Here is a 25,562-nt window from a genome sequence, read left to right on the forward strand (position 1 = left end):
CCACATTTTTAATAATGTGAATTGTGAAGGGTGCGATATAATTGAAGAAGCCAAGGAGGAGGACAAGGTGAACTCCAAACTGCCAAAGAGTTACATTACATGGTCCCATGAAAAAAATGTGGCCAGAAATATGTTGGGTAATCTCATTAAAAGCTATTAATTTGGAGGAGTGAAAAGTTTCACCTAGTTATATCACTATTACTGATACTCCTCTATTCAAAATATAGTGCATTTTCTACCTGTTAGTGGTGGTCCAAAATATAAAAAAGAAACATTTTGCAAAAAATCAGTAGCATTATATTCTTTCATTCTACATGCCACAGGCTTTTATTAATTAGATTGTACTCCCTGTTATAAGTTATAAAATATTTTTAGACAAAATTTCATATATTAATAAACTCTATTAAATACACTTAACAACCTTTTATTTTTAAAACAAAAATATAAATTTTTAAAAATATTTATTATTTAATATAGTAAAAATAAAAAGAACAAAAATTAATTATAAAGAAAGAAAGGGTAATATTATAATTGCAATATTTAATAAAATATTAATTTACTTAAAATGTTTTGTATTTTTGGACAGAAAAATTTCTTCAAAAACATCTTATAATTTAAAAAAGATGGAGTGCGTAGTTAAGAATGTCTTGTACTCCTTCCATTCCTATTACATATCAATTTAAAAATTGCATTAATTTACCATTTTAAGTTTTAACTGAGTAAATATCATAAATTTTAAAAAACAAACACACTCTCTGTCTCTTAACTGGAAATTGAGAAGAAACAGGGGATATTTAGGGGGAAAAAGAAATTAATACTATATAAATTATTGCAAAGTGATTGACAACGGACATATCAATACATAGCACCGGAATAAGTATTCTAAATCAGAGAAAGTATTTATTAGAAGATATTATTGAATCAAATATGTGATGCAAATTACCTCTATCAGCATGCCCCATCTATCTATTACTAGTTCACTACCACCACACGGCTCATCTTGTCTCTCTTCATTGTGTTTGGGGGACCTAACTTGGAGACTTATCAGACAGGGTGATGAGATTTAAACTATTTAAAATTTAATTTAGATGGTACATATTTAAAATATTATTCTATTTATATTTATTAAATAAAAATTATTAAATCATTTTAATAATTTTTTTATTTCCTATTTGGTTTAAATTTGATTTGAAAGGCCCAATTTAATATTTAAATTTTTATAATTGCTAAATATTAATTATCTAGGTGTACTCTTTACAATTCAATCTGGACTATCAAATTGAATGATCTAGATATCATCTCAGTGACAAGCATTATGGCACCAAAAAGGCCATGTGAGCTATTAGGCCAATGAGACGACTACCTTATGCCTTTAAAAATGCTTACCTATATTTTATATGATTGATCATTATCTTTTCTGTTAAGTGTTAATGTTAATTATGTTTTTATTTGAAAATGAGAGTCTTGCTTAAACAAAAAAAAAAAAAAACACCAATTATGATCTCAAGTATTGATCATATCATGTGTTTGTTCTTCTTTGACTTTTTATTTGAAATTATACTTGTTTTAATTTTTTATAAAATTTGAAGTGATAAAAATGTTAAATAAAAATTTTGAATCTGGCTTTAAGAAATTAAAAAAATAATATAAAAATAAATGAATGATAATATATTAGACTTATTAAATAATTTGCGCAAAGCCTCGAAACTCTTTCACACCATCCTGGGCACCGAAGATGATGGAGCCACACGTGATGGGACAATCTCCTAACGTATGAAAATTATAAATTATGACTATGAGATTTTTTTTTTTTTGGGGGGGGGGGGAGTAAAGGAGAATTTATTACCTCAATCAACAAGAGTGGAAATATTAAATTTTATAATTTTACAAGAGTGGAAAAGGTTCATGATTATGAGATTTTTGAATTTAGGACCAGTTTATTTTCTATTTTTAAAATTTTTTATTTTATGAATAGAAAAATTTTAAAATTTTTTTAGATAAATGTTTTTCATTTAATTGTTTCTAAACCTGTTTTCATTTAAAAAAATAAAAAAACTTTACGTTATTTTTATTTTATTTTTTTATTTCTAAATACATTACATTTGATTATTACAAATTATAGTTAATTTTTATCAATTTTTATTATTAATTACTATTATTAACTGATTATAACCACCACTATTAGTTTATTTTTAATTTTAAAACTATTTTTAATTGACATAAGCAAACTGATTTTTATTTTATTTTGTTTTTAAAAATAATTTTAAAAACTATATTACAAAATAATTTTTAAAAATAATAAATGCGAATATAAATCAGGCCCTTAATTCTCCTCTTTATATTTTCTATCCCTTCCTTTTTTTAATATTTGAAATATTAAATTCATTTGAAGCACACTCAAGACACTAAATTTCTTTTTTACCTCGATCCTTTGTTTCAAATCGGCCCTTTGATGGATTCGCAATGCTTTAAGGAAGTTTAACCTAATTGCCTCATCTTATCTCTGAGAATCAATCGTATTTAGGGGCGGAACTAGCGTGGATTTGGAGGGGGGCCAAATTTTTTTAAAAAATATGTACGTTGATTTATAGTTTTTAAGTTTTTTAAAAACAATTTTATTATCTGAAAAAAATCATAAGATAATATCTATAATTATAAAGAAACTAAAGATAAAATTATTTCAAGTAAAATAATATATTTTACATATTATTTTTAAAACTACAAAGAATATATAAATTATATTTATAAAGTACTTTTCTATTTCTTTATAAATTAATCATTTATATAAAATAAATCTTTAAATTTTTTAAAAATCAATTTAAATTTTAATATATTAAACAAACATTAACCAATACTATAAACAATTGAAATAATAAAAAAAATAAACTTATTCAATATTTTTTGAATAAACTTATTTTATACTCCATCCTACCTGTAATATAATTAAGCTATAAGGTATTGATAACAACTTTATGGTTAAAAAAAATTAGTTGAAGACTTATAATATTTAAAAAATATGTACATCTTTTCAATCCTACCTCATTAAATGTTCTATATAAATATCTTAATAATGACATTGATATTCAAGTATATCATTTTTTTTTCAAAAAAAAAAAATAAATAAAATAAGGATATGGTTGAAAAAGAATTTTAAAACTACTCAATGCCTTATATTTTTGACTACATAGGGCTTCTAAAATTATCCTATAATATAAACAGGAAGGAGCATATACTTAATGTACTAACAAAATATGATATTGAATAATTTCTCCATTTAAAAATGTAAAGTATTTTTTAAAAAAATTAGATATGAAAAAAATGTAAGGTATTTTGAATCTTTTGAGGTGAAATTATTGCCTTTTTTTTTTAAGTGCTCTCATTAATAATGACTTTATATTTATTGTAGGGTATTTCATAGGGATAAACATGAAAAAATAGGATTAATTTGAAAGTAGGTAACTACTTTATTTTGGGGTGAGATTTGGTTAAAAATGTCTTATATTTTTAAATGGAAGGACTATATATATATATATATATTTATTTATTTATTTATTTATTTGTGCATGTGTGATATATGAACCTCATTGTCTGTGACAGTCTAGCACTACAATAAAATACCCCCTTACTTGACAGTTATTTTAAAAATTATTTGATGATTTTTAACTGTCAAGTAATGAGACGCCATATATTTATTTGATGGTTAAAAATCGTCAAATATTTTAGAGATTACTTGACGGTTATTTCAAAATAATTGTCAAGTAATCACTTAAACATTTGCATATACTGCAGCAATATATTTGACGGTTATTTTAAATAACCGTCAAGTATTTAGTAATATTTGACGGTTATTTTATAACAAGCGTCAAATATGTTTTTGCAAATTCTGTGTGCCAAATACTTGACGGTTATTTCATAATAACTGTCAAGTATTTGTACATACTTGACGGTTATTTTGAAATAACCGTTAAGTAAACTTATACTTGACGTTTCTTTCTAAATAACCGTCAAGTATTTATGATGTGTTTTTTTTAAAAGAGCAGCCCCCTACAAATACAAAGCAATCAAATATATATACCAGCCAGCCAACAATAAAAAACAATTGAATCATTATTTATATTGAAATTACAATTTAAATATCTTTAATTTATCTTATATCTACCTATACTCTAAACCCGATGCCATAAAAAAATCTATAACTTTACCTACTTTACAAGTTTAAATTTCAAAATTAATTGGCCTCAAACATAAAATTGACCAAAAAAATAAATGTGTACACCAAAACTAATTGGGCCTAACCACTGCTGCTATCCACATGTTAAACACGGCCTGAGCTACCTCTTCAAGGGTTTCTTCTATATGTGCAGCTGTATACTGAATACAGTAGGCATCCTCGAAGTACTGTATGCAAAGAGTTACAACAAATTCAAGTTAACAGCTATCTAACAAAAGTTGTTAAAATTTATAATTTAAGTATCATTAAATTTAATATATACCTTGTTAGGTAATGTGGTAGGTGCATGGGTGATAATGTCCTTCAAGAATCTCATCAAGCAATAGCCACAGTCATTCCTCTGATCTGGCTGGAGTGGACACTGTACAAAAAAAATCACGTATCAATAAAATAATAGTTAAAAGGCCACGGTTTGTTAATTAAAAATTCAGTCCATTAGGTTTACCTTAACTGTGACCCATGTCTCACAAGAGTCCAATACCCTTAAGCTAGGGGACAAGGTCTTATTGGTCGCAGTTCGATACAAGACCACAACTCTAAGAAGGAAATAAAGAATAAATGTTAGAAATTCAATATATATGGATATTAAAATAACAATTGATAAAAATTCAACTTACTTATTAAAAAGTTCTACCATATCTGGCCTATTGCTTGGTTCTCCGTTAAGAGGATCAAGATACCAAATTTTTGAAGCAACAGGGTTAACCACAATAAGCGTCCAGTGCCCCCTAATAAGAAATAACAAGTGTTATCAAATAAGTAAATATAAAAAATATTTACTTGTACCAAAAGTAGCTAGAAAGTGGCTTACCCTTGACAGTAAGGAGTAAGAAATAAAGTATCATTGCTTGCTCCCCTATCCTTAAATTGATTTGAAAGCTGCCTTGCTTGATCTTCAAGAGCTTCCTTTGTAATTCCATTATAGGCAGAGACATCGTGGGGATTAATCAGCTTGAATCTCGACTCAAGGCCGCCAGGAATCACAAATGAGGTATAAAGGTGGTTTAGGTAAAAAAATAACCAGGTTAATACACATGCGTGCACACATACATATATATAATTTAAGTAATTAACTGAGTATTATTGAAGAAATACCTTATGTAGAAGCACATCAGACTAGTACTAGCCATTTCGTGCTTGAGAATTTCATTCAAAATTTCATCCCGAACAACTTCAAACAAGCCCGGTCATCCATACAGCCCATCATCAAAACTAATGATATCCCCAATCGTAACTTGACGAGCCATCCTCGTAGCCATCGCATATGTCTCAAGAGAGGCACAGTATTTGTATTCTACAGCTGGCACCGGTGTTGCTGGATATTGCAAAACTGTGGCTGAATCTTTGGTATGGCCCGACTTATCTTTTAGCTGCACAACAAAAAAGTTAGATATTTATAATTATATTATAAAATTATAAATAACTATTTAAACCATACCTTTTTCTTTGGAGGCAATGGGTCCTTTGCCGGCTTTGGTGTTACCACTATTACAAGGTGGCTTGGCCATGCAATGAAGCTCCCTACTGCTTCCCCCACCGTCTGTGCCTCATCAGTAAGAACAGGCAATGGATAGTTGTGGTTGATGGTAACAAGTAGAGAAACTGTAACACAGTCGGGCGGGAGGGGATGATTATAGATTGTGTCCTGGGAATGTTGTACACATGCCCTGTTGCAACCACTCTACATTTAGGAGTGTCTGCCAAACAATTGCAATCGTTCTCGCCCTAATTAAACAAACAATGACAATCAGTTTCTAAAATAAAAATAATTAGAAAAATTCATAAGGTAAAACATATTACCTCAGGTAGTTTTTTTGAGGGGACTGTGCAGCTATCTTTTTGACTAGGGCTAATCTCACCCAAAGTCCTCCCTAGGACTTGCCCTTTCAACAACATGTCAATTAATGCTGCCTGGGCTAGTAGTTGCTGCTTCATAACGGCTTGCTCTTCTCTCAGCTTTTGGACCTCAGACGAAGAAGCTGATGTTCGCTTTTTTATTTTGCCAAAATATTGCTTCTTTGTGACTTCGAAGCCAACACCCTGACACAACCAGGGTGGTCAGCAGTTCCCAACGCCCTAGCCAAGATATCCTCATCCTCAGGAAGGTTGCCCTGTGAGACTTCCTGAGAGATGGAATCCTGTGTAGAGTAAATATGATTAGTTTGGATATTCATAATTAATTATTAAGTAGTAGATAAATATAATACTTACAATCTTTTCAGTAACCTCCTTCACGCGGGGGTTGTCAATAATTCCTTCTTTATTAGTGCTTGCCAATGCCCAGAGCTTATGGTGGGATATGGTAACCTTTGATCCCTCCTCCTCTAATTGTTTCTGCTCAATGCTTGCATACCCCAACCTCCCTACTCTATAAAGATATTCGTTCTTCGCTACTCTCTCCTTATTCTATGTACTTAATTCCTTGACGAGTTAATAACAAAAATTTTTGTTAGTACATACACATATAATCAATAAATAACACCAAACTTGAAATTTAAGAAACATTAATACCTTGAATTCCTTCTTACGCCGTGAGGCAACAAAAGCATCCCAATCCTCTTGTTTTACCAAAGGCTATAATAAGGGAGGAACTCGAGCTACAAATTCAGCATCAGGATCTTTCAAATATTTCTGTGTGATAAAATATCTGAAAGACTGTAGAGCCCTCCCAGCCTTTTGTAGGACAAAATCTTGCCTACTCTCATCAATGTCAAATCCTGACTGCAAAATAAAATAAATGACATATCAGATGCATTAATTTTAAAAATAGTTTATACCAAAATATACTTAGTAAAATGTAACTTACTGTTATAGTATCCCAAATAAGAGCCTTCGTGGCCTCATCTACTTTGCGCCATGATTTTACTGTGATAGGCACAGTAGTCTTTGCCACCACCCTAATATAACTTATGAATTTTGAGAATTTAATTGCTTGCCCTTTCTTATTCCATTGCACATCAATTTTTTTTTCCTGCAACTCTTGTTTATGTCACCTCTTCCATTATCGTTAGGCCTCATTGAATGTTATTATACTCCTGCTCTAGCTTTTTTTGTGTACTCGGAACCTCAGTCAAATTTTGTAGCTAGAATTGATGGAGGGATATCAACAGACTCGCTATCAGAAGCCATTTATCTGTAAAGAAAGACAATTAAATCAAACATTAAATAACTTAAACAAAATTCACATAATTAATTCAAACATTAATCAACTTAAATAAAAAGAACACAATTAATCAACTTAAACAAAATGCACACAATTAATTCAAACATTAATTAACTTAAATAAAAAGAACACAATTAATCAACTTAAACAAAAAGTTTCATCATTCAAGTTCTCATATAACTTAATTATACTCAATCAAGTTACCCAACAACAATTAATATAAAAATTTTATCCCAACAATCTATTTTGTCCTATAAATTCAATATAACTCAATCATATCTAATTAAGTTATCCAACAACAAAATGAATCACTATCATCACAACAAGGGAAGCAAATTTTCAATAAATTCATATAATGCCCAACAGTAAATTAATTTTCATATAATCTTAAATTTAATTTCAGAACTAATAAAGAACTGAAAACAAAAGCATATATACATTCAATCACAAATCGTAGTTCTAATGAACAAAAAATTCATATTCCAATTGCTAATTCCGATCAACTCCCTAATTACAATCAATTGACAACAATATCACAAGAAAGAAGGATAGGCCAACTTACTTAAGAGAGGCAGAGCACGAGGACGAAGAAGAAGAGCAGGGGAAGGAAGAAAGAAGATAACTCGCGTTTTGCACTGTTAAGATACCCTAAACACTAAACCCAAAAATGAATTAAACAGATGAAGAAGAAATTAAACTTACATATGGAAGACGGAGAAGGAACTCAAAACACCCGAAATGAAGACTTGGATGAACGAACAACCCACAAACCCCAAAAAATGGAACCCATGAGCAAAACCCAAGAAGAATCGAGTCTAAATCTGTGTTTTTGGGCAGTTTTAGTAACGAAAATGATTTCCGAGCACTCTGGGTGTATTTTGAAAACGTTCGAGTTACAGAAATGTGAAAATGAAAAGTTCTGGAGTGTAAATTTAAAAGGAAATACTTGACGGATATTTCATAATAACCGTCAAGTATTCATTCCTTGACGCTTTTTATTAAATAACTGTCAAATAAAACTCAGACATACTTGACAGTTATCAATAAACAAGCGTCAAGTAATTAATTTTTTTTATTTTTCCTTTTAAACCATATATTTGACACTTTTTTACAAATAACCATAAAAAAGACAATACTTGACGGTTATTTCATAATAACCGTCAAGTATTTATTACTTAATGCTTATTATTAAATAACTGTCAAATAAAATGCAGACATACTTGACGGTTATTAGTAAACAAGCGTCAAGTAATTAATTTTTTTTATTTTTCCTTTTGAATCATATATTTGATGCTTTTTTACAAATAACCGTCAAGTACTCCAAAATATATTTGACGGTTATTGAAAAACAAGCGTCAAATATATTTATAAAAAAATCAAATCTGGGATGCATATATATTTGACGGTTATGCCGATATAACCGTCAAATATATAGTAAATACTTGACGGTTGTTTTGAAACAACCGTTAAGTATTTAGCACCTTTTTTATTTGTTGTTTTTCACTTATAGCCGTCAAATATAAGCCGTCATATTTAGCTTATTCTGTTGCAGTGTAGCCCCTTTATATATACCAAAGTTGAACAGGCAGGGCCCCTTGAATTACTCCTAGGTCTGTCCTTGATTGTATTTGAAGGAGATTTTTGATGGTTGATTCTATCATCAAGGATCGAAGCAATATTGTTGCCATGAATGTCAACATTCCTCTTTCATTTTCAGTTTTATGACATTAATGTCTCGCATGAAAACTACTTTTTCTCTATTTTTAGCTTTTCTTATCATTTTTTAAAATGTATAACTGTACTTTATTCTTTTATGCGTGTGTATATATATTAATTTGCTTTTTCTAAAAGAGAGAGAGAGAGAGCTAAATTTACCTGGATTTTTCTCTTAACGCAAATTCAATTTTTTTTAAAATTTCTTTAACTTAAACCCAATAATATAATACAGATATTTATAATTTGATTTTTTAAAAAATTTATTAAAAGAAAAAAGTAACTCCTAACTCAGCAATCACCATCCTGGCTCTCTGCCTCTGGTCTCTATAAACTCAGCTCTTGTCCATGGAGGTCATCACTTACATATCCAATTAAGATTATATTGGAGAAACCAGAATTAATATTTCATTCCATGCCTTCCCTTCTTGATTCACGCGTCAACCATGCTCCATCTCCAAGCCATGACTGTGCATCAGTTGTGCCACTAGAGATCCATTAAGGTCAAGCCAAAAGATCATGATAATGAAAGCAACAGCAAAGGACAGAGATCAGTGCTGGTGACATGGCAAGACTTGTTTGTCACTGTCCCAAGTGGAAAGAACAAGAAACCAATATTGAAGAGTCTCACTGGCTGTGCCAAGCCTGGACAGCTTTTGGCTATCATGGGTCCTTCTGGCTCCGGCACGACCACTCTCCTTGATGCCCTTGCAGGTTCATGCATTTCGATCTTTTTTTTATTTTGTCCTAAGCAGTTGAATCATGTTCAGTTCTTTTGTTAAGACTATATGTTAGGAATGGGAAGCAACCATCTGGAAACAGAGGAAAGGAGAAATGGGTTAGAGCAGTGGAAGCACACCACGACATCGATCTAACCCAACTCAAGTTTACTCCTACCTTGACAACCTAATAGTATATATATATATAGTACTTTGGTTGCTGACATGAAAATTAACTAAAGAACATATTATTATACACGTGGTGTTTGAAGTTGTTTTCGATTGCCACTACTTTTAGCTAAAGTATAGTGTTGGTGAAAGAACGGTAACTAGCTTATTTAATTACAGGAAGATTGGGTTGAAACACAAAGCAAACTGGGAAGATTCTTATCAACGGCCACAAAGAGGCACTAGCTTATGGAACATCTGTAAGAGATATTCAAATAATTTTATGATTTTGCGTCTGCATGGAAATTTTGATTTGGCTTTTAGATTTGAAATCCAAATAAAGAAGTTAAAATCTCATATTTAGGCTGAGATTTGAAACAAAAATGAAAAATTACGAGTGACAAGCATACTATATCTTTATTTTTCAATCGACAAGATGTGAAAATTAGAGAATAGACGAAAGTAACAAAAGCATCCAAAATGAAAAAGGAACAAGAGTTAAAATGGCAGAAATTTCAAGTAACTAAGAATGAAGATTTTAAAATACAAAAATTAATTATAAAAAAATGGATTTGAATTTAATTCTAAATTCATATATTTTTATATATCTAAGTGGGAGATCTGGCTCAAATTGAATCCATATCCAGATCTCCTTGGTTGTAGGGACATTGGGTTCAGACACGAAGCGAACTAGGAAGATTAATATCAACAACCACAATCAAGAACTAGCCTATAATGGAACATCTATAAGGTAATGTTAGGATTAGTATATTTAAATTTGAAATTTAAGTTAAAAATCTCATATATGAAAGCCATATATTTAAAATGCTTTATTTGGACAGCTCAAAAAATTTCAAATTCAAAGAGAATGAAAAGAAGAAATTGAAATAAAAATGAGAGAGGAATGAGAGCATTAGTGTTATTGACATTTCAAATAACTAAGGTGTATAAAATATTTGAATTCACCGAGCAATTACAAAAAATGTGAATTTAAATTTGGATCAAATCTAAATTTAAATTCTTGTGTATCCAAATGCAAAGAGAAATTATAATTTGAATTTAGATTTGAATTTCAATTTGAGTCAAATTCCCATTTATATACATAAAAATATATAAATTTAAATTTGACCTAAATTTAAATTCCTTTTTTATTACAATTCTTTTATAATTTTAAATTCTCTAGATACCCTTACTCACTTAAAATTTCAGCCACCCACACTTTGTTGTTCTCTTCTTGTTTTAATTGATGGTGTCTCTATTACTCTCACATCTCTCATCTTTGGTTCTTGTCTCTCACTAATAAAAGAATAAAGGTAAGTTTGCAACATTTAAAATTGTAATATTTTGTTTTAGTTTTAAATTTTAGCTTGTCTATTTTTTTTCTTTGATATTTTTTATGTTACTTGAAAAGATATTTTAAATAAATAAATTTTAATGTCAAATTTTAAATCTAAAATTAAAATCCCACTCTCCCCTCCTCCCACCCCCTATTAAATCTAGACAATCTAGATTAAATATACTTCCTCTGCTAAAAATGTTAAGCCATTTTTAATCAAATTTTACCCTCAATAAAGTAATTATTTATTTTTAAACTAATTCTATCTTTTCATATTTACCCTTTTAACAAGGTGTTTCACCCTAAAAAAAAATAAAGTGATCTATTCAATAAAGGTACTTTTGAAAAAAAGGTGATGATTATTCCTTGATAGACTAAAAATATTTTACATTTTTTAATATCCAACCCCTAAAAAAATTCTTTATATTTTTGAACAAAGGAAGTATTTATTTTTATATTTATTAAAAAGTTATAAAAAATCTAAATAAATATGTTTCATTACTAATTTGGGCAGTCTAGATTTAATATAGGTGGTTTAAATTTAATGTTAAAATTTTTAGTAATTTTTATAAATTGACTATTCACATATAGTTTGAATAGTGCAGATTTAATTTTTTTATTATAATAAAATTAAAATTAAAATATTGAATCTAGACTGTTCAGATTAAATAGGGGGTGAGAGGAGGGGAGCTAGGCTCCATCTAAATGCCATGAAGATATTTACTAAGAATTTCAATAAAAAGGAGTCTTATATGACTTCACTCATAGACATATGTCACCCAAGATGATGCTATGTTGTCGACTTTAACGGTTGGAGAAGCTTTGTATTACTCATGCCAACTCCAGCTTCCAGATTCCATGTTCATAGAAGAGAAGAAGGAGAGAGCAGACTCTATGCTAAGAGAAATGGGTCTACAAGATGCCATCCACACAAAGATTAAGGGTTGGACTTCGAAAGGACTTAGCAATGGACAAAAGAGAAGACTTAGCATTTGCATTGAGATTATAACACATCCCAAGCTTCTCTTCCTTGATGAACCAACCAGCGGCCTTGATAGTGCAGCTTTGTATTATGTTATGAGCAGAATTGCAAGACTCATTAAGTTAAGGGATGGCATTTAAAGGACTATTGTAGTAGCTATCCATCAACCTAGTAGTGAAGTTTTTCAACTTTTCCACAACATGTGTCTTTTGTCTTCTGGTGAAATAATATATTTTAGCCCTGCTTTAGATTCAAATAAGGTTAGAAAGTAGATATATCCATATTTACATCAATAATTATTTTCAAGTAAAACAAAGAAAAACAAGTTTATAAGTCATTTGTAGCTAAGCACAAAAAGTATCCTTTTATTATGAGTAGTTTTTTTGCTTCAAATGGTTTTCCTTGCCAGTGTTTGAACAATTCTTTTGATCAATTCTTGAGGATCATAAACAAATATTTTGACCAGGTATGAGTTAATAGGTTCTCTGTCTTGCTATAATTTATAGTGAAACCTAGAACACTTTAGTGTTATCTACCCTTAAAAGTTTATTGTTTATAGGATGTTGAAGAAGGCTTTAGTAAAAGAGTAACTACAGAAGAAGCTATTAATATCCTCATCAAATCCTATATGTCATCCACAATTCAAAAACAAATTCAAAAAGAAATGGAAGAAGTAATTGATAGTGTAAGATCAATGTCACATATATACCTTTGAAAGTGATACAAGAAATACTAAATTCTACATCAATTTCAAGATTCTAATGCAATAGAGAAGAAGAGAATCCATGCTGGATTCTTTACACAATGCCTTATTCTTATAAGAAGATCTTCCCTTCATATGCTTTGTAATATAAGAAATTATTGGTTACGCCTAGCAGTATATAGTGCACTTGCTTTAAGTTTGGGCACTATATTCTACAATATTGGCTTAAGCAATGGAGCTATTCAGATATGAGGAGAAATAAAGCAAGATAAATTATGTATGTCTTAACAAATTTGATTGATGGTATTAATAATATCCAGTGTAAATAATATTACAAGCTAGAGGGTCATTGCTCACTTTCTTTATTTCAATCCTCTCTTTCATAACCCTCATTGGTGGATTGCCTCTACTTTTGGAAGAAATGAAGGTAACGTTCCTCTCACCTTGTCCTACTCTTTAAAGATTACTAGAGTTTTAACATTAATCCAAACTGAGGCTTGTTACTTACTCCAAAATAACTTAAGCTACATATTGGATGAACTCACTATACACTTATATATTTGTGATTAGACTTTAAATTGATCAAAGTAGGACTTCACCTTACATCTAATTAATACAAGTTATATTAATAGAGATAATTGCCTCATTATATGTTGTACTCAAATTGTCATGCTAAAAGTTTCTTCTTTTTATCAAGCTAGGTATTTAAACGAGAGAGGCTGAATAGGCATTATGGTGTTACTGCTTTCCTTATTGGCAACACATTATCTACTATAACCTATATGCTACTGATGTCTTTGATACCTGCTCTTATAATATACTATCTCTCTAGCTTGCACAAAGGATCTAGACGCTTTGTGTATTTAGTTTTTGTGCTATTTTCCACTATAATGTCTATTGAGAGCTGTATGCTTGTTATTGGGAGTATCTTCCCTAATTTCATAATGGGGATGATCATTGTTGGTGGGATTCAAGGAATCATGATCCTGATTGGTGGATTCTACAGATTTCCTTATGATCTTCCTAAGCTTGTTTGGACATACCCTTTACATTATGTTTCATTCCACAAGTATGCCTTCCAAGGATTGTTCAAGAATGAATTTGAAGGTTTAACATTTGTGGTTGATGATCAAGACAGAAGTAGAAGCATGATTGTGAGTGGCAGAGAAATCCTAAGAAACACCTGGCAGGTTGAAATGGGTCATTCTAAGTGGCTTGATCTTGCTATCATGTTTGGAATGATTGTTCTGTATCATATTGTATTCCTGATCATTAATAAGAGCAAAGAGAAGGCTCATAGACAAGTGGCTAGTTGATAGTGGTTAGATGCTTAAGAATAAATCATTTAAATCTATATTTTAATTTCATGGTAGGGAATGTGTTTCATCTTAAATTAATATGTATTTTGTAGTGTTTAAGAAAGAATTATGAATGTAATTGAAAATTTTCAAATTCTAATTAGTGACACTCATTATATATATATATATATATATGTTTATATATATATATATATATATATGTTTATCTTTTAATTTTGGGAGTGTCATATTATTCATATGATTGACTAGCCTGATCAAACTACATAAACAACTCTACATGTAAAGGTGTTCAAAACCTAACTAAACTACATATAACTAAATCAATTAAAGGCACATAGATAAGTTGTTAGGTAAGGGTAATTTTAATGTGAATTTTCATTTTCATGGAGGAGGAATGTATTTCATCTTAAATTATTGTGTAAGCTATCATCTAATGAAAAAAAATTTGAACATTTCAAATATGGGAAAAATTATGTATAGGTCTTATGGAACAAACTTACCTATAAATAAGTCCCATCAAATTGAGAAATCTCAATCAAGTCCTTTGAGACTTGAGTATAATTTAAAATTAGGATACAAAAATAATAATACTTTTATTAAAAATACATTACATCGATCAAGTAATTTAAGACTATTTCATTAGTAATTTACAACTATCACTTTAACTTTTTATAACTGTAACTTTACATATCTAATATTTAAACTAATAATGCATTATAAGTTTAATACTAAATGTGTAAAACTACCTCATTAATAATATACAATTATTACTTTAACATTTGACAATTATAACTTTACATATCTAATAATTAAACCGATCATGTGTTACTAATAAAGTTCAACACTAATTGTTCACAACTATCTCATTGGTAATTTACAACTATCATTTTAATATTTTACAATTATAGTTTCACATATCTAATAGTTGAACAGATCATGTGTTATTAACAAAATTTAACACTAATTATTTATAATTATTTTATCAGTGATTTATAACTATTACTTTAAGTTTTTACAACTGTAACTTTACATATTCAATAGTAAAATTGATCATGGATTACAAGTTAATCCTAATTTGTATACAACTACCACATAAATAATTTACAACTATTACTTTAATATTTTACAATTATAACTTCATATATCTAATAGTTAACTAATCATGCATTACTAACAAGTTTAACATGAAATATTTACAACCACCTGACCATTAATTTAAAACGTTCAAGAACAAAAATGACCTAAAATTGAGTTCAAGGTATTCACAAACCTTAAGGGAAAAGTTTAAGGGAAAAAATGACCTTAACCCTTATAAAAAAATATTTAAAAAAATGCAAATGATGGGACCCACAAAAGTAATTAAGTGTGTCAACATTGAGGACAACCAATGACCCATAAAACATTTGTTCAGAAACAAAAATGACCTAGTATTGAATTTAGGGTACCACAAACTACAACATCCTCAAATTTTAGACTTAAAATTTAAATTTTTAATAGGGGTAAATTGGTAAATTAGAGATTTATCAAGCTAATGTTGTCTTTTGACTACTCATGAATTTATTGGATCTTTAGATAGTCTTAAAAGTGGACTAGGATGGTGTTTAGGCCACCAGGCCTAAGAGAGGACCTAAAAAACTTGAGGCTCAGTTTTTATGTCATGGTAGACGAACCTGATTTTCATTAAATCAGGCACGTGAGAGATGTAAAAGAGAGAAAGGAAGAAAGGAAAATTGGAAGGAGCTCTCCTTGTCTATGCTAGGGCTTGACTTTAACGCGTATTTTTAGCTTCATTCAAGTTGGGCAAGTCTCTCTTACATCTCATCTACCTTCTCCTCATATTTTCAATGTTGAGTGGTGTTGTAGGAGGTTAATTTATGTTATAGGGGTGTTATGGTCAAGCCTATTGGCTTACATAGAGTTATTGGGAATTAATTTAAGCTTTTATACTAAGTTTAGTGATTTTATAATGATTTAGAGCCTTGGGCTAGGATTTGGACAAACCTTAAGCTTGAATTATAGGTTTGAGAGTAATGTGGGTTGTAATTTTATACCATATAAGTTTATGGATGTTAAATAAAGTTGATGAAATGTTGGTATGGGTAACCTAACTTAGTGTTTAAAGGGTATTTATTAGAGTTGTAAATTGACTATTGATGTTTAATATTATAGATTAATTATTGTTCGAATCCTTTTGAGCAAGTTAAGGCCAAGGAGTAGATAATTGCCACGATAATCATTTTTATGATAAAAGAATTGAGGTAACTAAATAACCTAGTCCTTTTACTTGTGTGTTGGATGGTTGTGGGTTTATGAAATTTCATACTATTGTTCTTAAATTAGTAATTTAACACACACAGACACAAACACACACACACACACACACACACACACACACACAGAGACACACACACATACACAGAGATACAGTAACCTCCCTAAGGTTAAATCACAATTTACTCTAAATCATGATAATCCAAGATTTAAGCCTCAAAGGATTACCAAATTATAAAGTTTTATAAAAGAAATTTCTCAAAATTCTTTTGATGGAATCCTAATCTCAACAATTTGAATCTCAAATATGATTTAATAAATTCTAATCAGAGTTTTGAAAGCAAAGTGGAAGCTTGAAAATCAAATGGGACCCAAATAATGAGTTTTAAAACTCAAAAATAGACTTTATACAAAAAGTGACTCGTGCGCTGTGGCTTATGGCATGTGCGATGTGGTATGTCTTCTCTGTGCCATGCACCATGGTGTGAGGCACCATGCGCCATGGCGTATTGCATGAAATTTGATAGATCAGTGTTGTCATATGACAGCACAGGGCATGAACTTTTGACACATCCTAAACCTCTGTTCGACGTCTGATTGAGGTGGTTTTGGTGTCTACACAAAGCTTTTTCTTGACTCCAGCTAATGGCACTAGTTTCATATTCAAACTCATTTTCTATAAAAATTTGGACACCAAAACTCATTTTGACCACTTTTTCATAAAATCCCACAAATGGGGTGTCCTAACTCAATCACACATGTCAATAGCTTACACCAACCATCCGACCACACTTAATAAACTCTTGCAGACTCGTGCAATGCACCATACATAATTAAAAACACTTATATCATAAAATCATTACTCAACCTTAATTTTTATAAAACATATAAGGGGAGGAAATATTGCACAAAATTAACTATTTCATTTCAAATTTCTCAAAATACATATGTTTCTACTTGCACAAGTATTTTGGCCTTATCCACGAGTTCACAACCAAAACTCACTAACCCAGGGCATAAAATATGCTAGTTATATACAAAATCATAAAAGTAGTGCATAAATCATGTCAATTAATCCTAATTGGCAATTACGTTAACCAATACATATAAGAATAACAAAAGAGAGGTGTATAGAGAATTACTCCACAAATTTTAAGCCTCTGTATGTTCCCCCAACTCAGATCTGATAAGCTAGGTCATAAAAATATTGAGAATTGAGGGGTGAGTACAACCACTCAATAACCAAGTTTAACTTAACCCATATAGTTGTATATTCATTGCAAATAGATGTAATTAGGCAAATAAGCACATATATCAAATTACATTAGGCCACGGTACACAAAACTAATAATTATGTGACCAAGCTTGCCACAAAATACTATATCATGTTATTTAGCAAAAACATAACACAAGGTCAAAAAAAAAAAAAACCATACGCCCTTAACACATGCCAAACCATAAAACTAACAACCATGTGGCCGAACTTATATGCATGATTAGATGTTAACCTTATATCCTCCCATTACCTTCGATACAAAATCGATGGCTATCATATGGCTACATCTTTCACAGATTAACCCAGCCTTCCATTTGCAAGGAGCTACTAGGCTAGGGTGAACTCACTTACTTATATAATCCAGTTTCCCCAATACTAACAAACATGGGGTGTCGTACCCTTAATTTAGCTTTCTCATGAATTGGTGGAGACTAGTTAGGTTTAAGTCCCTTATAGAACATGTGAGACAGTCTTGAAACAACCATGGAACAAGGGCCACCCCCTGATTTCAATGGTCGATGCTAAGGTTAGTTATCGATTCCAACGATCACTATCAATACCACGTGGATTTCAACTAATCTACTCCCCTCCCTAGGCAAACTCTGGCCAATGATTATGCTATGCACATTTTCATATAATATGCAATTTAACAATCAATTCATAATACATGAATCCCACATGCTCAATACTCCATAATTGACACATAATATATGACAATTCTCCACCCAATAATAATAAATCATAATCAATTTCATAAAACATCAAGGGTGGCAAAAATCAAGGTTTTCTTTCCAAAAACCATTTCACAAATCAACATTTTTCCAAAATAAATCATCAATTTAACTCATAAATCACATTTCATAAACATAATTAACATTCAACTATAACGATTAAGTTTTCCCCAATTAACATAATCAATTATACTAACTTTTCAAAGCTTCAACAAGCTTGAATGGTACCACAATGAACCTCTCTACATCCATACCACAAGAATATTATCATTATTTAACTCTTGAAGCTTCATCAATATAAAACTCCACACGCTCTATTTTTTATCAACTCATAATCACTACCCATTCTTACCTAATAGGCTTATTAGGTTCTATTAATGCATATTATTATTAACAACACCTCAAACCATCATTAATGCACATTAACCTTTCTCAACTACCATATTTATAATACTTTTCAGATAATAAATATTTCCATGGACCAACTACTTTTGAAATCATAAATGTGGCATCCCAATACATTAAACAATTCCCATTATACTCATTTTAACCAAAGGAATCGGACCCATACTTCTATGGTCTAAAAATTCATCTCTTAACTTAAACCCTACCATAAACCATCATAAACGAGGGAGAGAAAGAAAGGATGAGGCTTAGATTACCTACCTTAGGTGTTTGGGAGCTTTAAAATGTCAACAGAGAGCTAATATATGTGCCTTAGTAAAGCCTTAGCATTCTCTTCATTTTCCTCTTCCTCTTCTCTTCTGTTTTCACGTGCAAAACAAATCAGATATATCTAATTTTTGGCCATGTGCCACCCTCTGTTGCGGCGCATGGCATAAAGGAGCCTATTACATTTAAATTGTATTTGCATGCCGTAGTGAACTAATCAAGCACCGCAGCGTGTGGCACAAAGAATAGTTCTTTATTTTTTCTTTCTTTTTCCTTGCTCGGGTTGCCTGCCATCGATCTAGACCACTTCTAGGGTTGAAATCACAACAATTATGCCAAGTTAAGCCCCTCTGGCCAAATACCTCATTAACTTACTAATTACCCTCATTAAGTTACTAAACTAGGGTTAAATTTTTTTGGATGTTACACACACATGCACACACGCACACGCGCACACACGCACGTGCATATTTATTGTTATGAAATTACGTTTTAAGGTGGAAATATTAGTGTTTGATGATGAACTAGATATGTTTTAATGACTATGCATTGATGTGATATATGTCTGAGCTTGATCATTGTGAGAGGGTGGGAGTTCACCCTAAGCGAGTAGGTTTGTATGAAATCTATATGGTACTTACACCTTAGTAATCCCGGTCCTCAATATTCCTTGTTTAGAAGTCCTTGTATTATCAGTGTGATAGATTAGGTATACAACACCTCGGACATTCAAAAATAGGGGAATCTATGATTCGAGAAGGGGTAAAGCCACCTTTGGCCAAGATGCCTCCCATAATTGGTGAGATGAGGCCAATCTAGTAATATGGACTTAGTTTTATTGAATTATTAGCCCATAGTTTTATTAAAAAAATAAGGAGAATATAAGGTGGAGTGTTTGATCATGCATTATTTTTGGATGAAAATACACACACATATTGTTATGATTCTTGACTATTTATTTTAGCTATCACTTTACATGCTCATATACTTTCCTAACATACTTGTAGATAGATTAAATTATTTAGTTGGCAAGACATTATTCTCACCCCTCTTGGTTAAAATTTTACAGGTGAAGGCTCTACTAAGGGTAAAGGGAAGAAAGATGACACCAAGAAGTAGGAGTGCTATTAGTAGTATAGCTTCTCCTTTTTGGATGTACTTGACGAATGCCAAGTAAGGACATGTATTTTTGGTTGCATTTGTAAAAATTTTATGCTGTTATTTTAGTGTATGTTGGCCAAGATTGTTATAAATGATATGAAAATTTTTGTGAGAGGCCAAAACATTAGTACAAGGGTGTGTATTGATGTGATTATGTATTGGTTATTGGCCATAGAGATGTTAAGTTAAATTATGCATTTACCTCCTTGGTTAATGTTAATTTAAGGTTTTGATGGCCATATTGTGTTTTAATATATGTATGTATGTATGTATCTATATATGTATGTATGTATGGATTTATTTGTTCTATTAGGCACATTATAGTCCATATGAGTTGTTTTAAGTGGTCCTTAGACTATTAGCACTTGGCTTGTGGTTTTGAACACTTTTGTGCATGTTTTGCAAGGAAAATGTCACTTTTTGCACTCGGATGTCTAATTTGTAAATGGTTATATATTTTATTGTAAAACTAGTGTCAATAGTTAGGTGGCTTGATTAGCTAAATATGGATATGTAAATTGCTTAAATTGAATGTCATATGGTGAAATGACATACTCTAAAATTTAGTTTCAAAGAGCTGTCATGACAATAAGGGTGTGCTATGGCTTAATGTGCATGCGCCATAGCAAATGATATAACATGGGTGTTTTTACCCCCATGCCATCTATTGTAGCAAGTTACACTTGTGCCATGGTAGATGGAGAAAATTGGGTAGAATGCCTAATTTACCCTTATTGATACATTCTTGTTGTTTTCCTTTTATCATGCTTTCGTGACTTCTTTAATTATGCTTGAGCTCAAGTACATTTTCAAAAGGATTTCCTTAAATCCTAACTTTTTAACTATTTTGAATTTAATCTTTTTCTATTATGATAATTTAATATAAGAATTTACTTAATATTGGTTACCATGATAGTGTTGTGTGTGAAGTGTTTTGGTAATGTTAAGGCAGACATTATAATTTAGTATTAGTTTCATGAGTTTTAAGATTGGTATTCCTTGAATTATGTTTAGATTTTGTTGCTTGCATCCACATCTAGAAGTTGGCAAAAAAAAAAAAAAACACACACACACACACACACACATTTATTTATTTATTTATTACACCTTGTCTTCCCTTTGCATAATTTGTTTAATTAGTATATTTACCTTCTCCATGGTTACTTCTATCTTTAGGAGGAAAGAATAATGGCAAGAAGGAAATATGCTAGTATTGTTAATGGTGGCCATTTATTTGCCCTTAATATTGTACTTGAGAACACAGGGGTACCATTAAAGGACCTCATTCTTACTAGGTAAGAAAACTTGTAATAGCCTAGGAATAAGCCTTAAGGCAATAAGACTTTACTAATTAAGATAAGGGAACTGATAAGGAAAATTTGCAACACTATAAGAGAGCAAGGTGCATCGAGAAATGATTGAGTCTGGAGGGTAGTAAGACTATTGAGAATGAGGAGGAAATGTATGGGGAAGAAGAAGGATATAAAGAGAGAACACCTAAGCAATCTAGGGTTTTAGGTAGTATAGATCTAAAACTTCTTTTAACCAAGCTTGGAAGAGTTTATCCCAATTTAATCTACTTACCTTTGATGGAAGCATAAAAGAAGGTGAAGCATAAGACTAGATTGAACACCTTGAGACTATTTTCAAGGTGGCACCTTATTCAGTTGAGAAGAAGGTTATCTTGGCTTTTGTGTAGTTTGTGAAGGAGGGCAAGCATTGGTAGAACTCGATGAGGTTGACAAATGAATCCTATTGGACCTGGAAGGAGTTTAAATTGTAATTCCTTGATTTTTTTTTTACTTTTTGATTGCCTTTAGAGCTAAAAAGGAGGAAAAATTTTATAAGCTAAAGGAAGGGAATATGATGAAGATAACTTCATCACAAGATTCAACCAATTTCAAAATATTCTACCTACCTTTAAGAGAAGGATGACTCTAGGAGGAAGATAGAGAGACAATTAGAGAAGATGAGATTGGAGTACAAGTAACAACTTGCCTTATTGGGGATCACATCTTTTGATAAGATATGTAACAAGTTGAGAATTGCTACAAGAAGAGGTAGATAACAAAAGCTTGAAAGGAAAAAGAAGAGTTAAGGGATTTTCTCAATCACTTGGCCTTACAGGTAGAATTACTAAGAAGTCTATTTTTAGCTCCAATAAGTCTAGGAGCTTTAGGGAGAAGAAGACAATTCAAAAGGGGTCTCAATCCTGAGGTTCTTTCTAAAAGAGTAGTAGATCGAAGAATAGTGTTGGGAGTTCACAGCTATCTTATTAGGCTTTGATTATGCTTGCTCCTACTCTTAGCATCGTTAGGAACCCGCTATGCACTAAGTATGGTCAATATCATGTAGGTAAGTATTGTACCTGCTTCAAGTATTACAAGATAGGCCACATTGTGAAATATTGTAAGGAGAACAAGTTGGGTGTATTAGAGTAGAGATCTACTATTTTTAGGAGAGTGTTTTCATTGACATAGGATGAGGCTAACATGTCTCCAAAATTGGTTTGAGATAAAAATTTTCTCTATGGATATGATATTGATGCCTTGTTTGACTTGAGTGCATATCAAATGCTCCGTGATGAGATTGAAATTCATTAGTCATAAATTACCTTATGTGACAAATGTGTCTACATCAGTGAGAGCTTTTGTTAAGATCAACCATGCATAATTAAATGTTGAGCTCAAATTTAAAAATAAAATTTCTACTATAAATCTAATTTGCTTGCCCATGAGTGGGATAGATGTAGTAGTCAACATGCACTCGTTATCAACCAATAATGTGACCTTAGATTGTGCTAGGAAGATGATTTCTTTACCTATATATATAACATCTTCAACAAGTCCTAGTCAGTCAAGATTCTTGTTTGTAATGTAAGAAGATAAATGCATTCAGCAGGGTTGTTAGGCCAATATGGTATTATTCTCTACACATGCTATGTATGTTAGAGGTATTGATAAAAGAGGGGTAATGAATGAATTTCTCAAGGTTTTCTCTAAGGAAGTGTCTAGCTTACTACCTGAGCAAAAGTAGAGTTCTCAATTGATTTGATGCCTAGGACTGAGCCATTTCAAAGGCTCTTTAGTAGATGTTTCCATCTAAAATAGTAGAACTTAAAAAGTAACTTGAAGAACTAATGGATAAGGGTTTTATCTGACTGCGTGTGTCTCTATGAGGATCCCTTGTATTGTTTATCAGAAAGAAGGATGACAGTATGTGACTCTACATTAATTATAAGCAAACTATACAAGGTGACTGTGAAGAATACATATCCATTGCCTAGAATTGATATTTATTAGATTTGTTAGTTGGGACTTTAATATTCTCTAAGATTAATTTGGGATCAGGTGACCATCATTTAAAGGTTAGAGTGGAGGATGTGCTAAAAATAACTTTTCATACTAAATATGGCCATTATAAATTTCTTGTAATCCCATTTGTTTGACAATTATTTGACAAATGCTCTAGCAGTATTTATAGAATACATAAACTAGATCTTCTGTCCCTACTTTTATAAGTTTGTGGTGGTGTTCATAAACAATATCTTGATATACTTTAGGGATGAGGAAGAACATGCTAAGCATTTTTGCAAAGTCCTACAGAATTTAAAGGACAATAAGTTGTATGCCAAACTCAACAGATGTGAGTTTTGGTTAAGGGAAGTGAGATTCCTAGGCACATTGTGTCATATAATGGGATTGTAATAGATCCACACAAAGTGGATGCTATTTTAAAGTAGGAACAACCTACCTCGATCATAAATTTAGAGTTTTTTAGGTTAGTAGAATACTACTGATAGTTCACATAGGGATTTTCTTAATTACATCTATACTAACTAAGTTAACTAAAAAGGATCAACCGTATGTTTGGACAGATACATGTGAAGTGGCATTTTAAGATTTGAAGAAAAAGTTGATTTCAGCACTGGTGTTTGTCATTCCTGACATGCATATGCCATATGTTGTCTATATAGATGCCTCAATAAAGGACTTTAAGATGTGTTTTAATGTAAGATGAGTGGATTGTAGTATATGCCTCAAGACAGTTGCGACCGCATGAGGAGAACTATCCTATGCCTGATTGGCATTAACAATGGTAGTTTTTGCCTTAAAGATGTGAAAACATTATTTGTGTGGTTTATTGTTTGAAGCATTTAGCAATCACAATAGTTAAAAGTATATGATAGATCAGAAGGAGCCAAATATGAGGTAGTACAGATTGATCGAGTTTCTCAAAGATTACAACTTTGAGATAAAGTATCATCTAGGTAAAGGTAATATAGTGGTCAATGCTTTAAGCTAAAATATGATTTATATCACTTACATGATAATACAAGAGCACCATTTGCTTGAGACATTTTTTGATACCTAAAGGAAAGCACCACAGATGACATTATGTAATGTACATTCTATAGTGATGATGAATGAATTCTAGAGAGAATTGTGAGCAACTCAGTTGGAGGATGAATTTTGTAACATCCTTGATTTTAAATAAGATTAATTAAGCTCAAATAGACTAACTAAGTGTATTAGTGAGGTGTGTCACTAAAGAGGCCTAGCAGGCATGTTTGGTCTTGATTTTAGTTCTAACGTGGGTTTGAAAGAGAATTAGGTCACTCAAGAATGGAAAAGGAAGAACTTCTAAAGAAAGTGATTCTATACCACATGTCGCGGCTTGTGCATGAGCTGCTGTGGTGCATATGTGACAACACATTTGGGAGAGCTCTTTGTGCCATGCACCATAACATATTGTGCATCCGTTGTGACGCATGGTCAGATTTGTGCTGTATTAAATTATGAAAATGAAGAAAAAGAGAAGAGAAAAACAAAGGAAACTGAGAGAGAGATGAAATAGCTGAGCTAAGGCTTGAAGAAACTGACTTATAGGAGTAATTTGGAGTTCATAAACACCAAAGATAAGCTTCCTTATTTAAATCTTTTTCTCTTCTTTCCATTTTCTTGATGGTAGAAGTTAAGGTTGATTGATAATGGTGATTTTCAGTCGATAAAGGCTACAGGTCCGAACCTATTGACTTAAATAGAGTTAATAGGAGTAGATTAAGCTAAGTAAATTTGGTGTTTATGATTTTATAATGATTAATAGTTGGAGGACAT

At 31.2% G+C, this 25,562-nt stretch overlaps 1 pseudogene; it reads left to right on the forward strand.

Moving 5' to 3' along the window:
* The first annotated feature begins 9,455 nt into the window (after positions 1-9,455).
* Positions 9,456-14,432, forward strand: LOC129305360 (ABC transporter G family member 1-like; annotated as a pseudogene).
* Positions 14,433-25,562: the final 11,130 nt, after the last annotated feature.

This window comes from Prosopis cineraria, unplaced genomic scaffold, assembly GCF_029017545.1.
Source record: "Prosopis cineraria cultivar Desert tree isolate PC_DT_omini unplaced genomic scaffold, ASM2901754v1 PC3, whole genome shotgun sequence".
Taxonomy (NCBI): Eukaryota; Viridiplantae; Streptophyta; class Magnoliopsida; order Fabales; family Fabaceae; genus Prosopis; species Prosopis cineraria.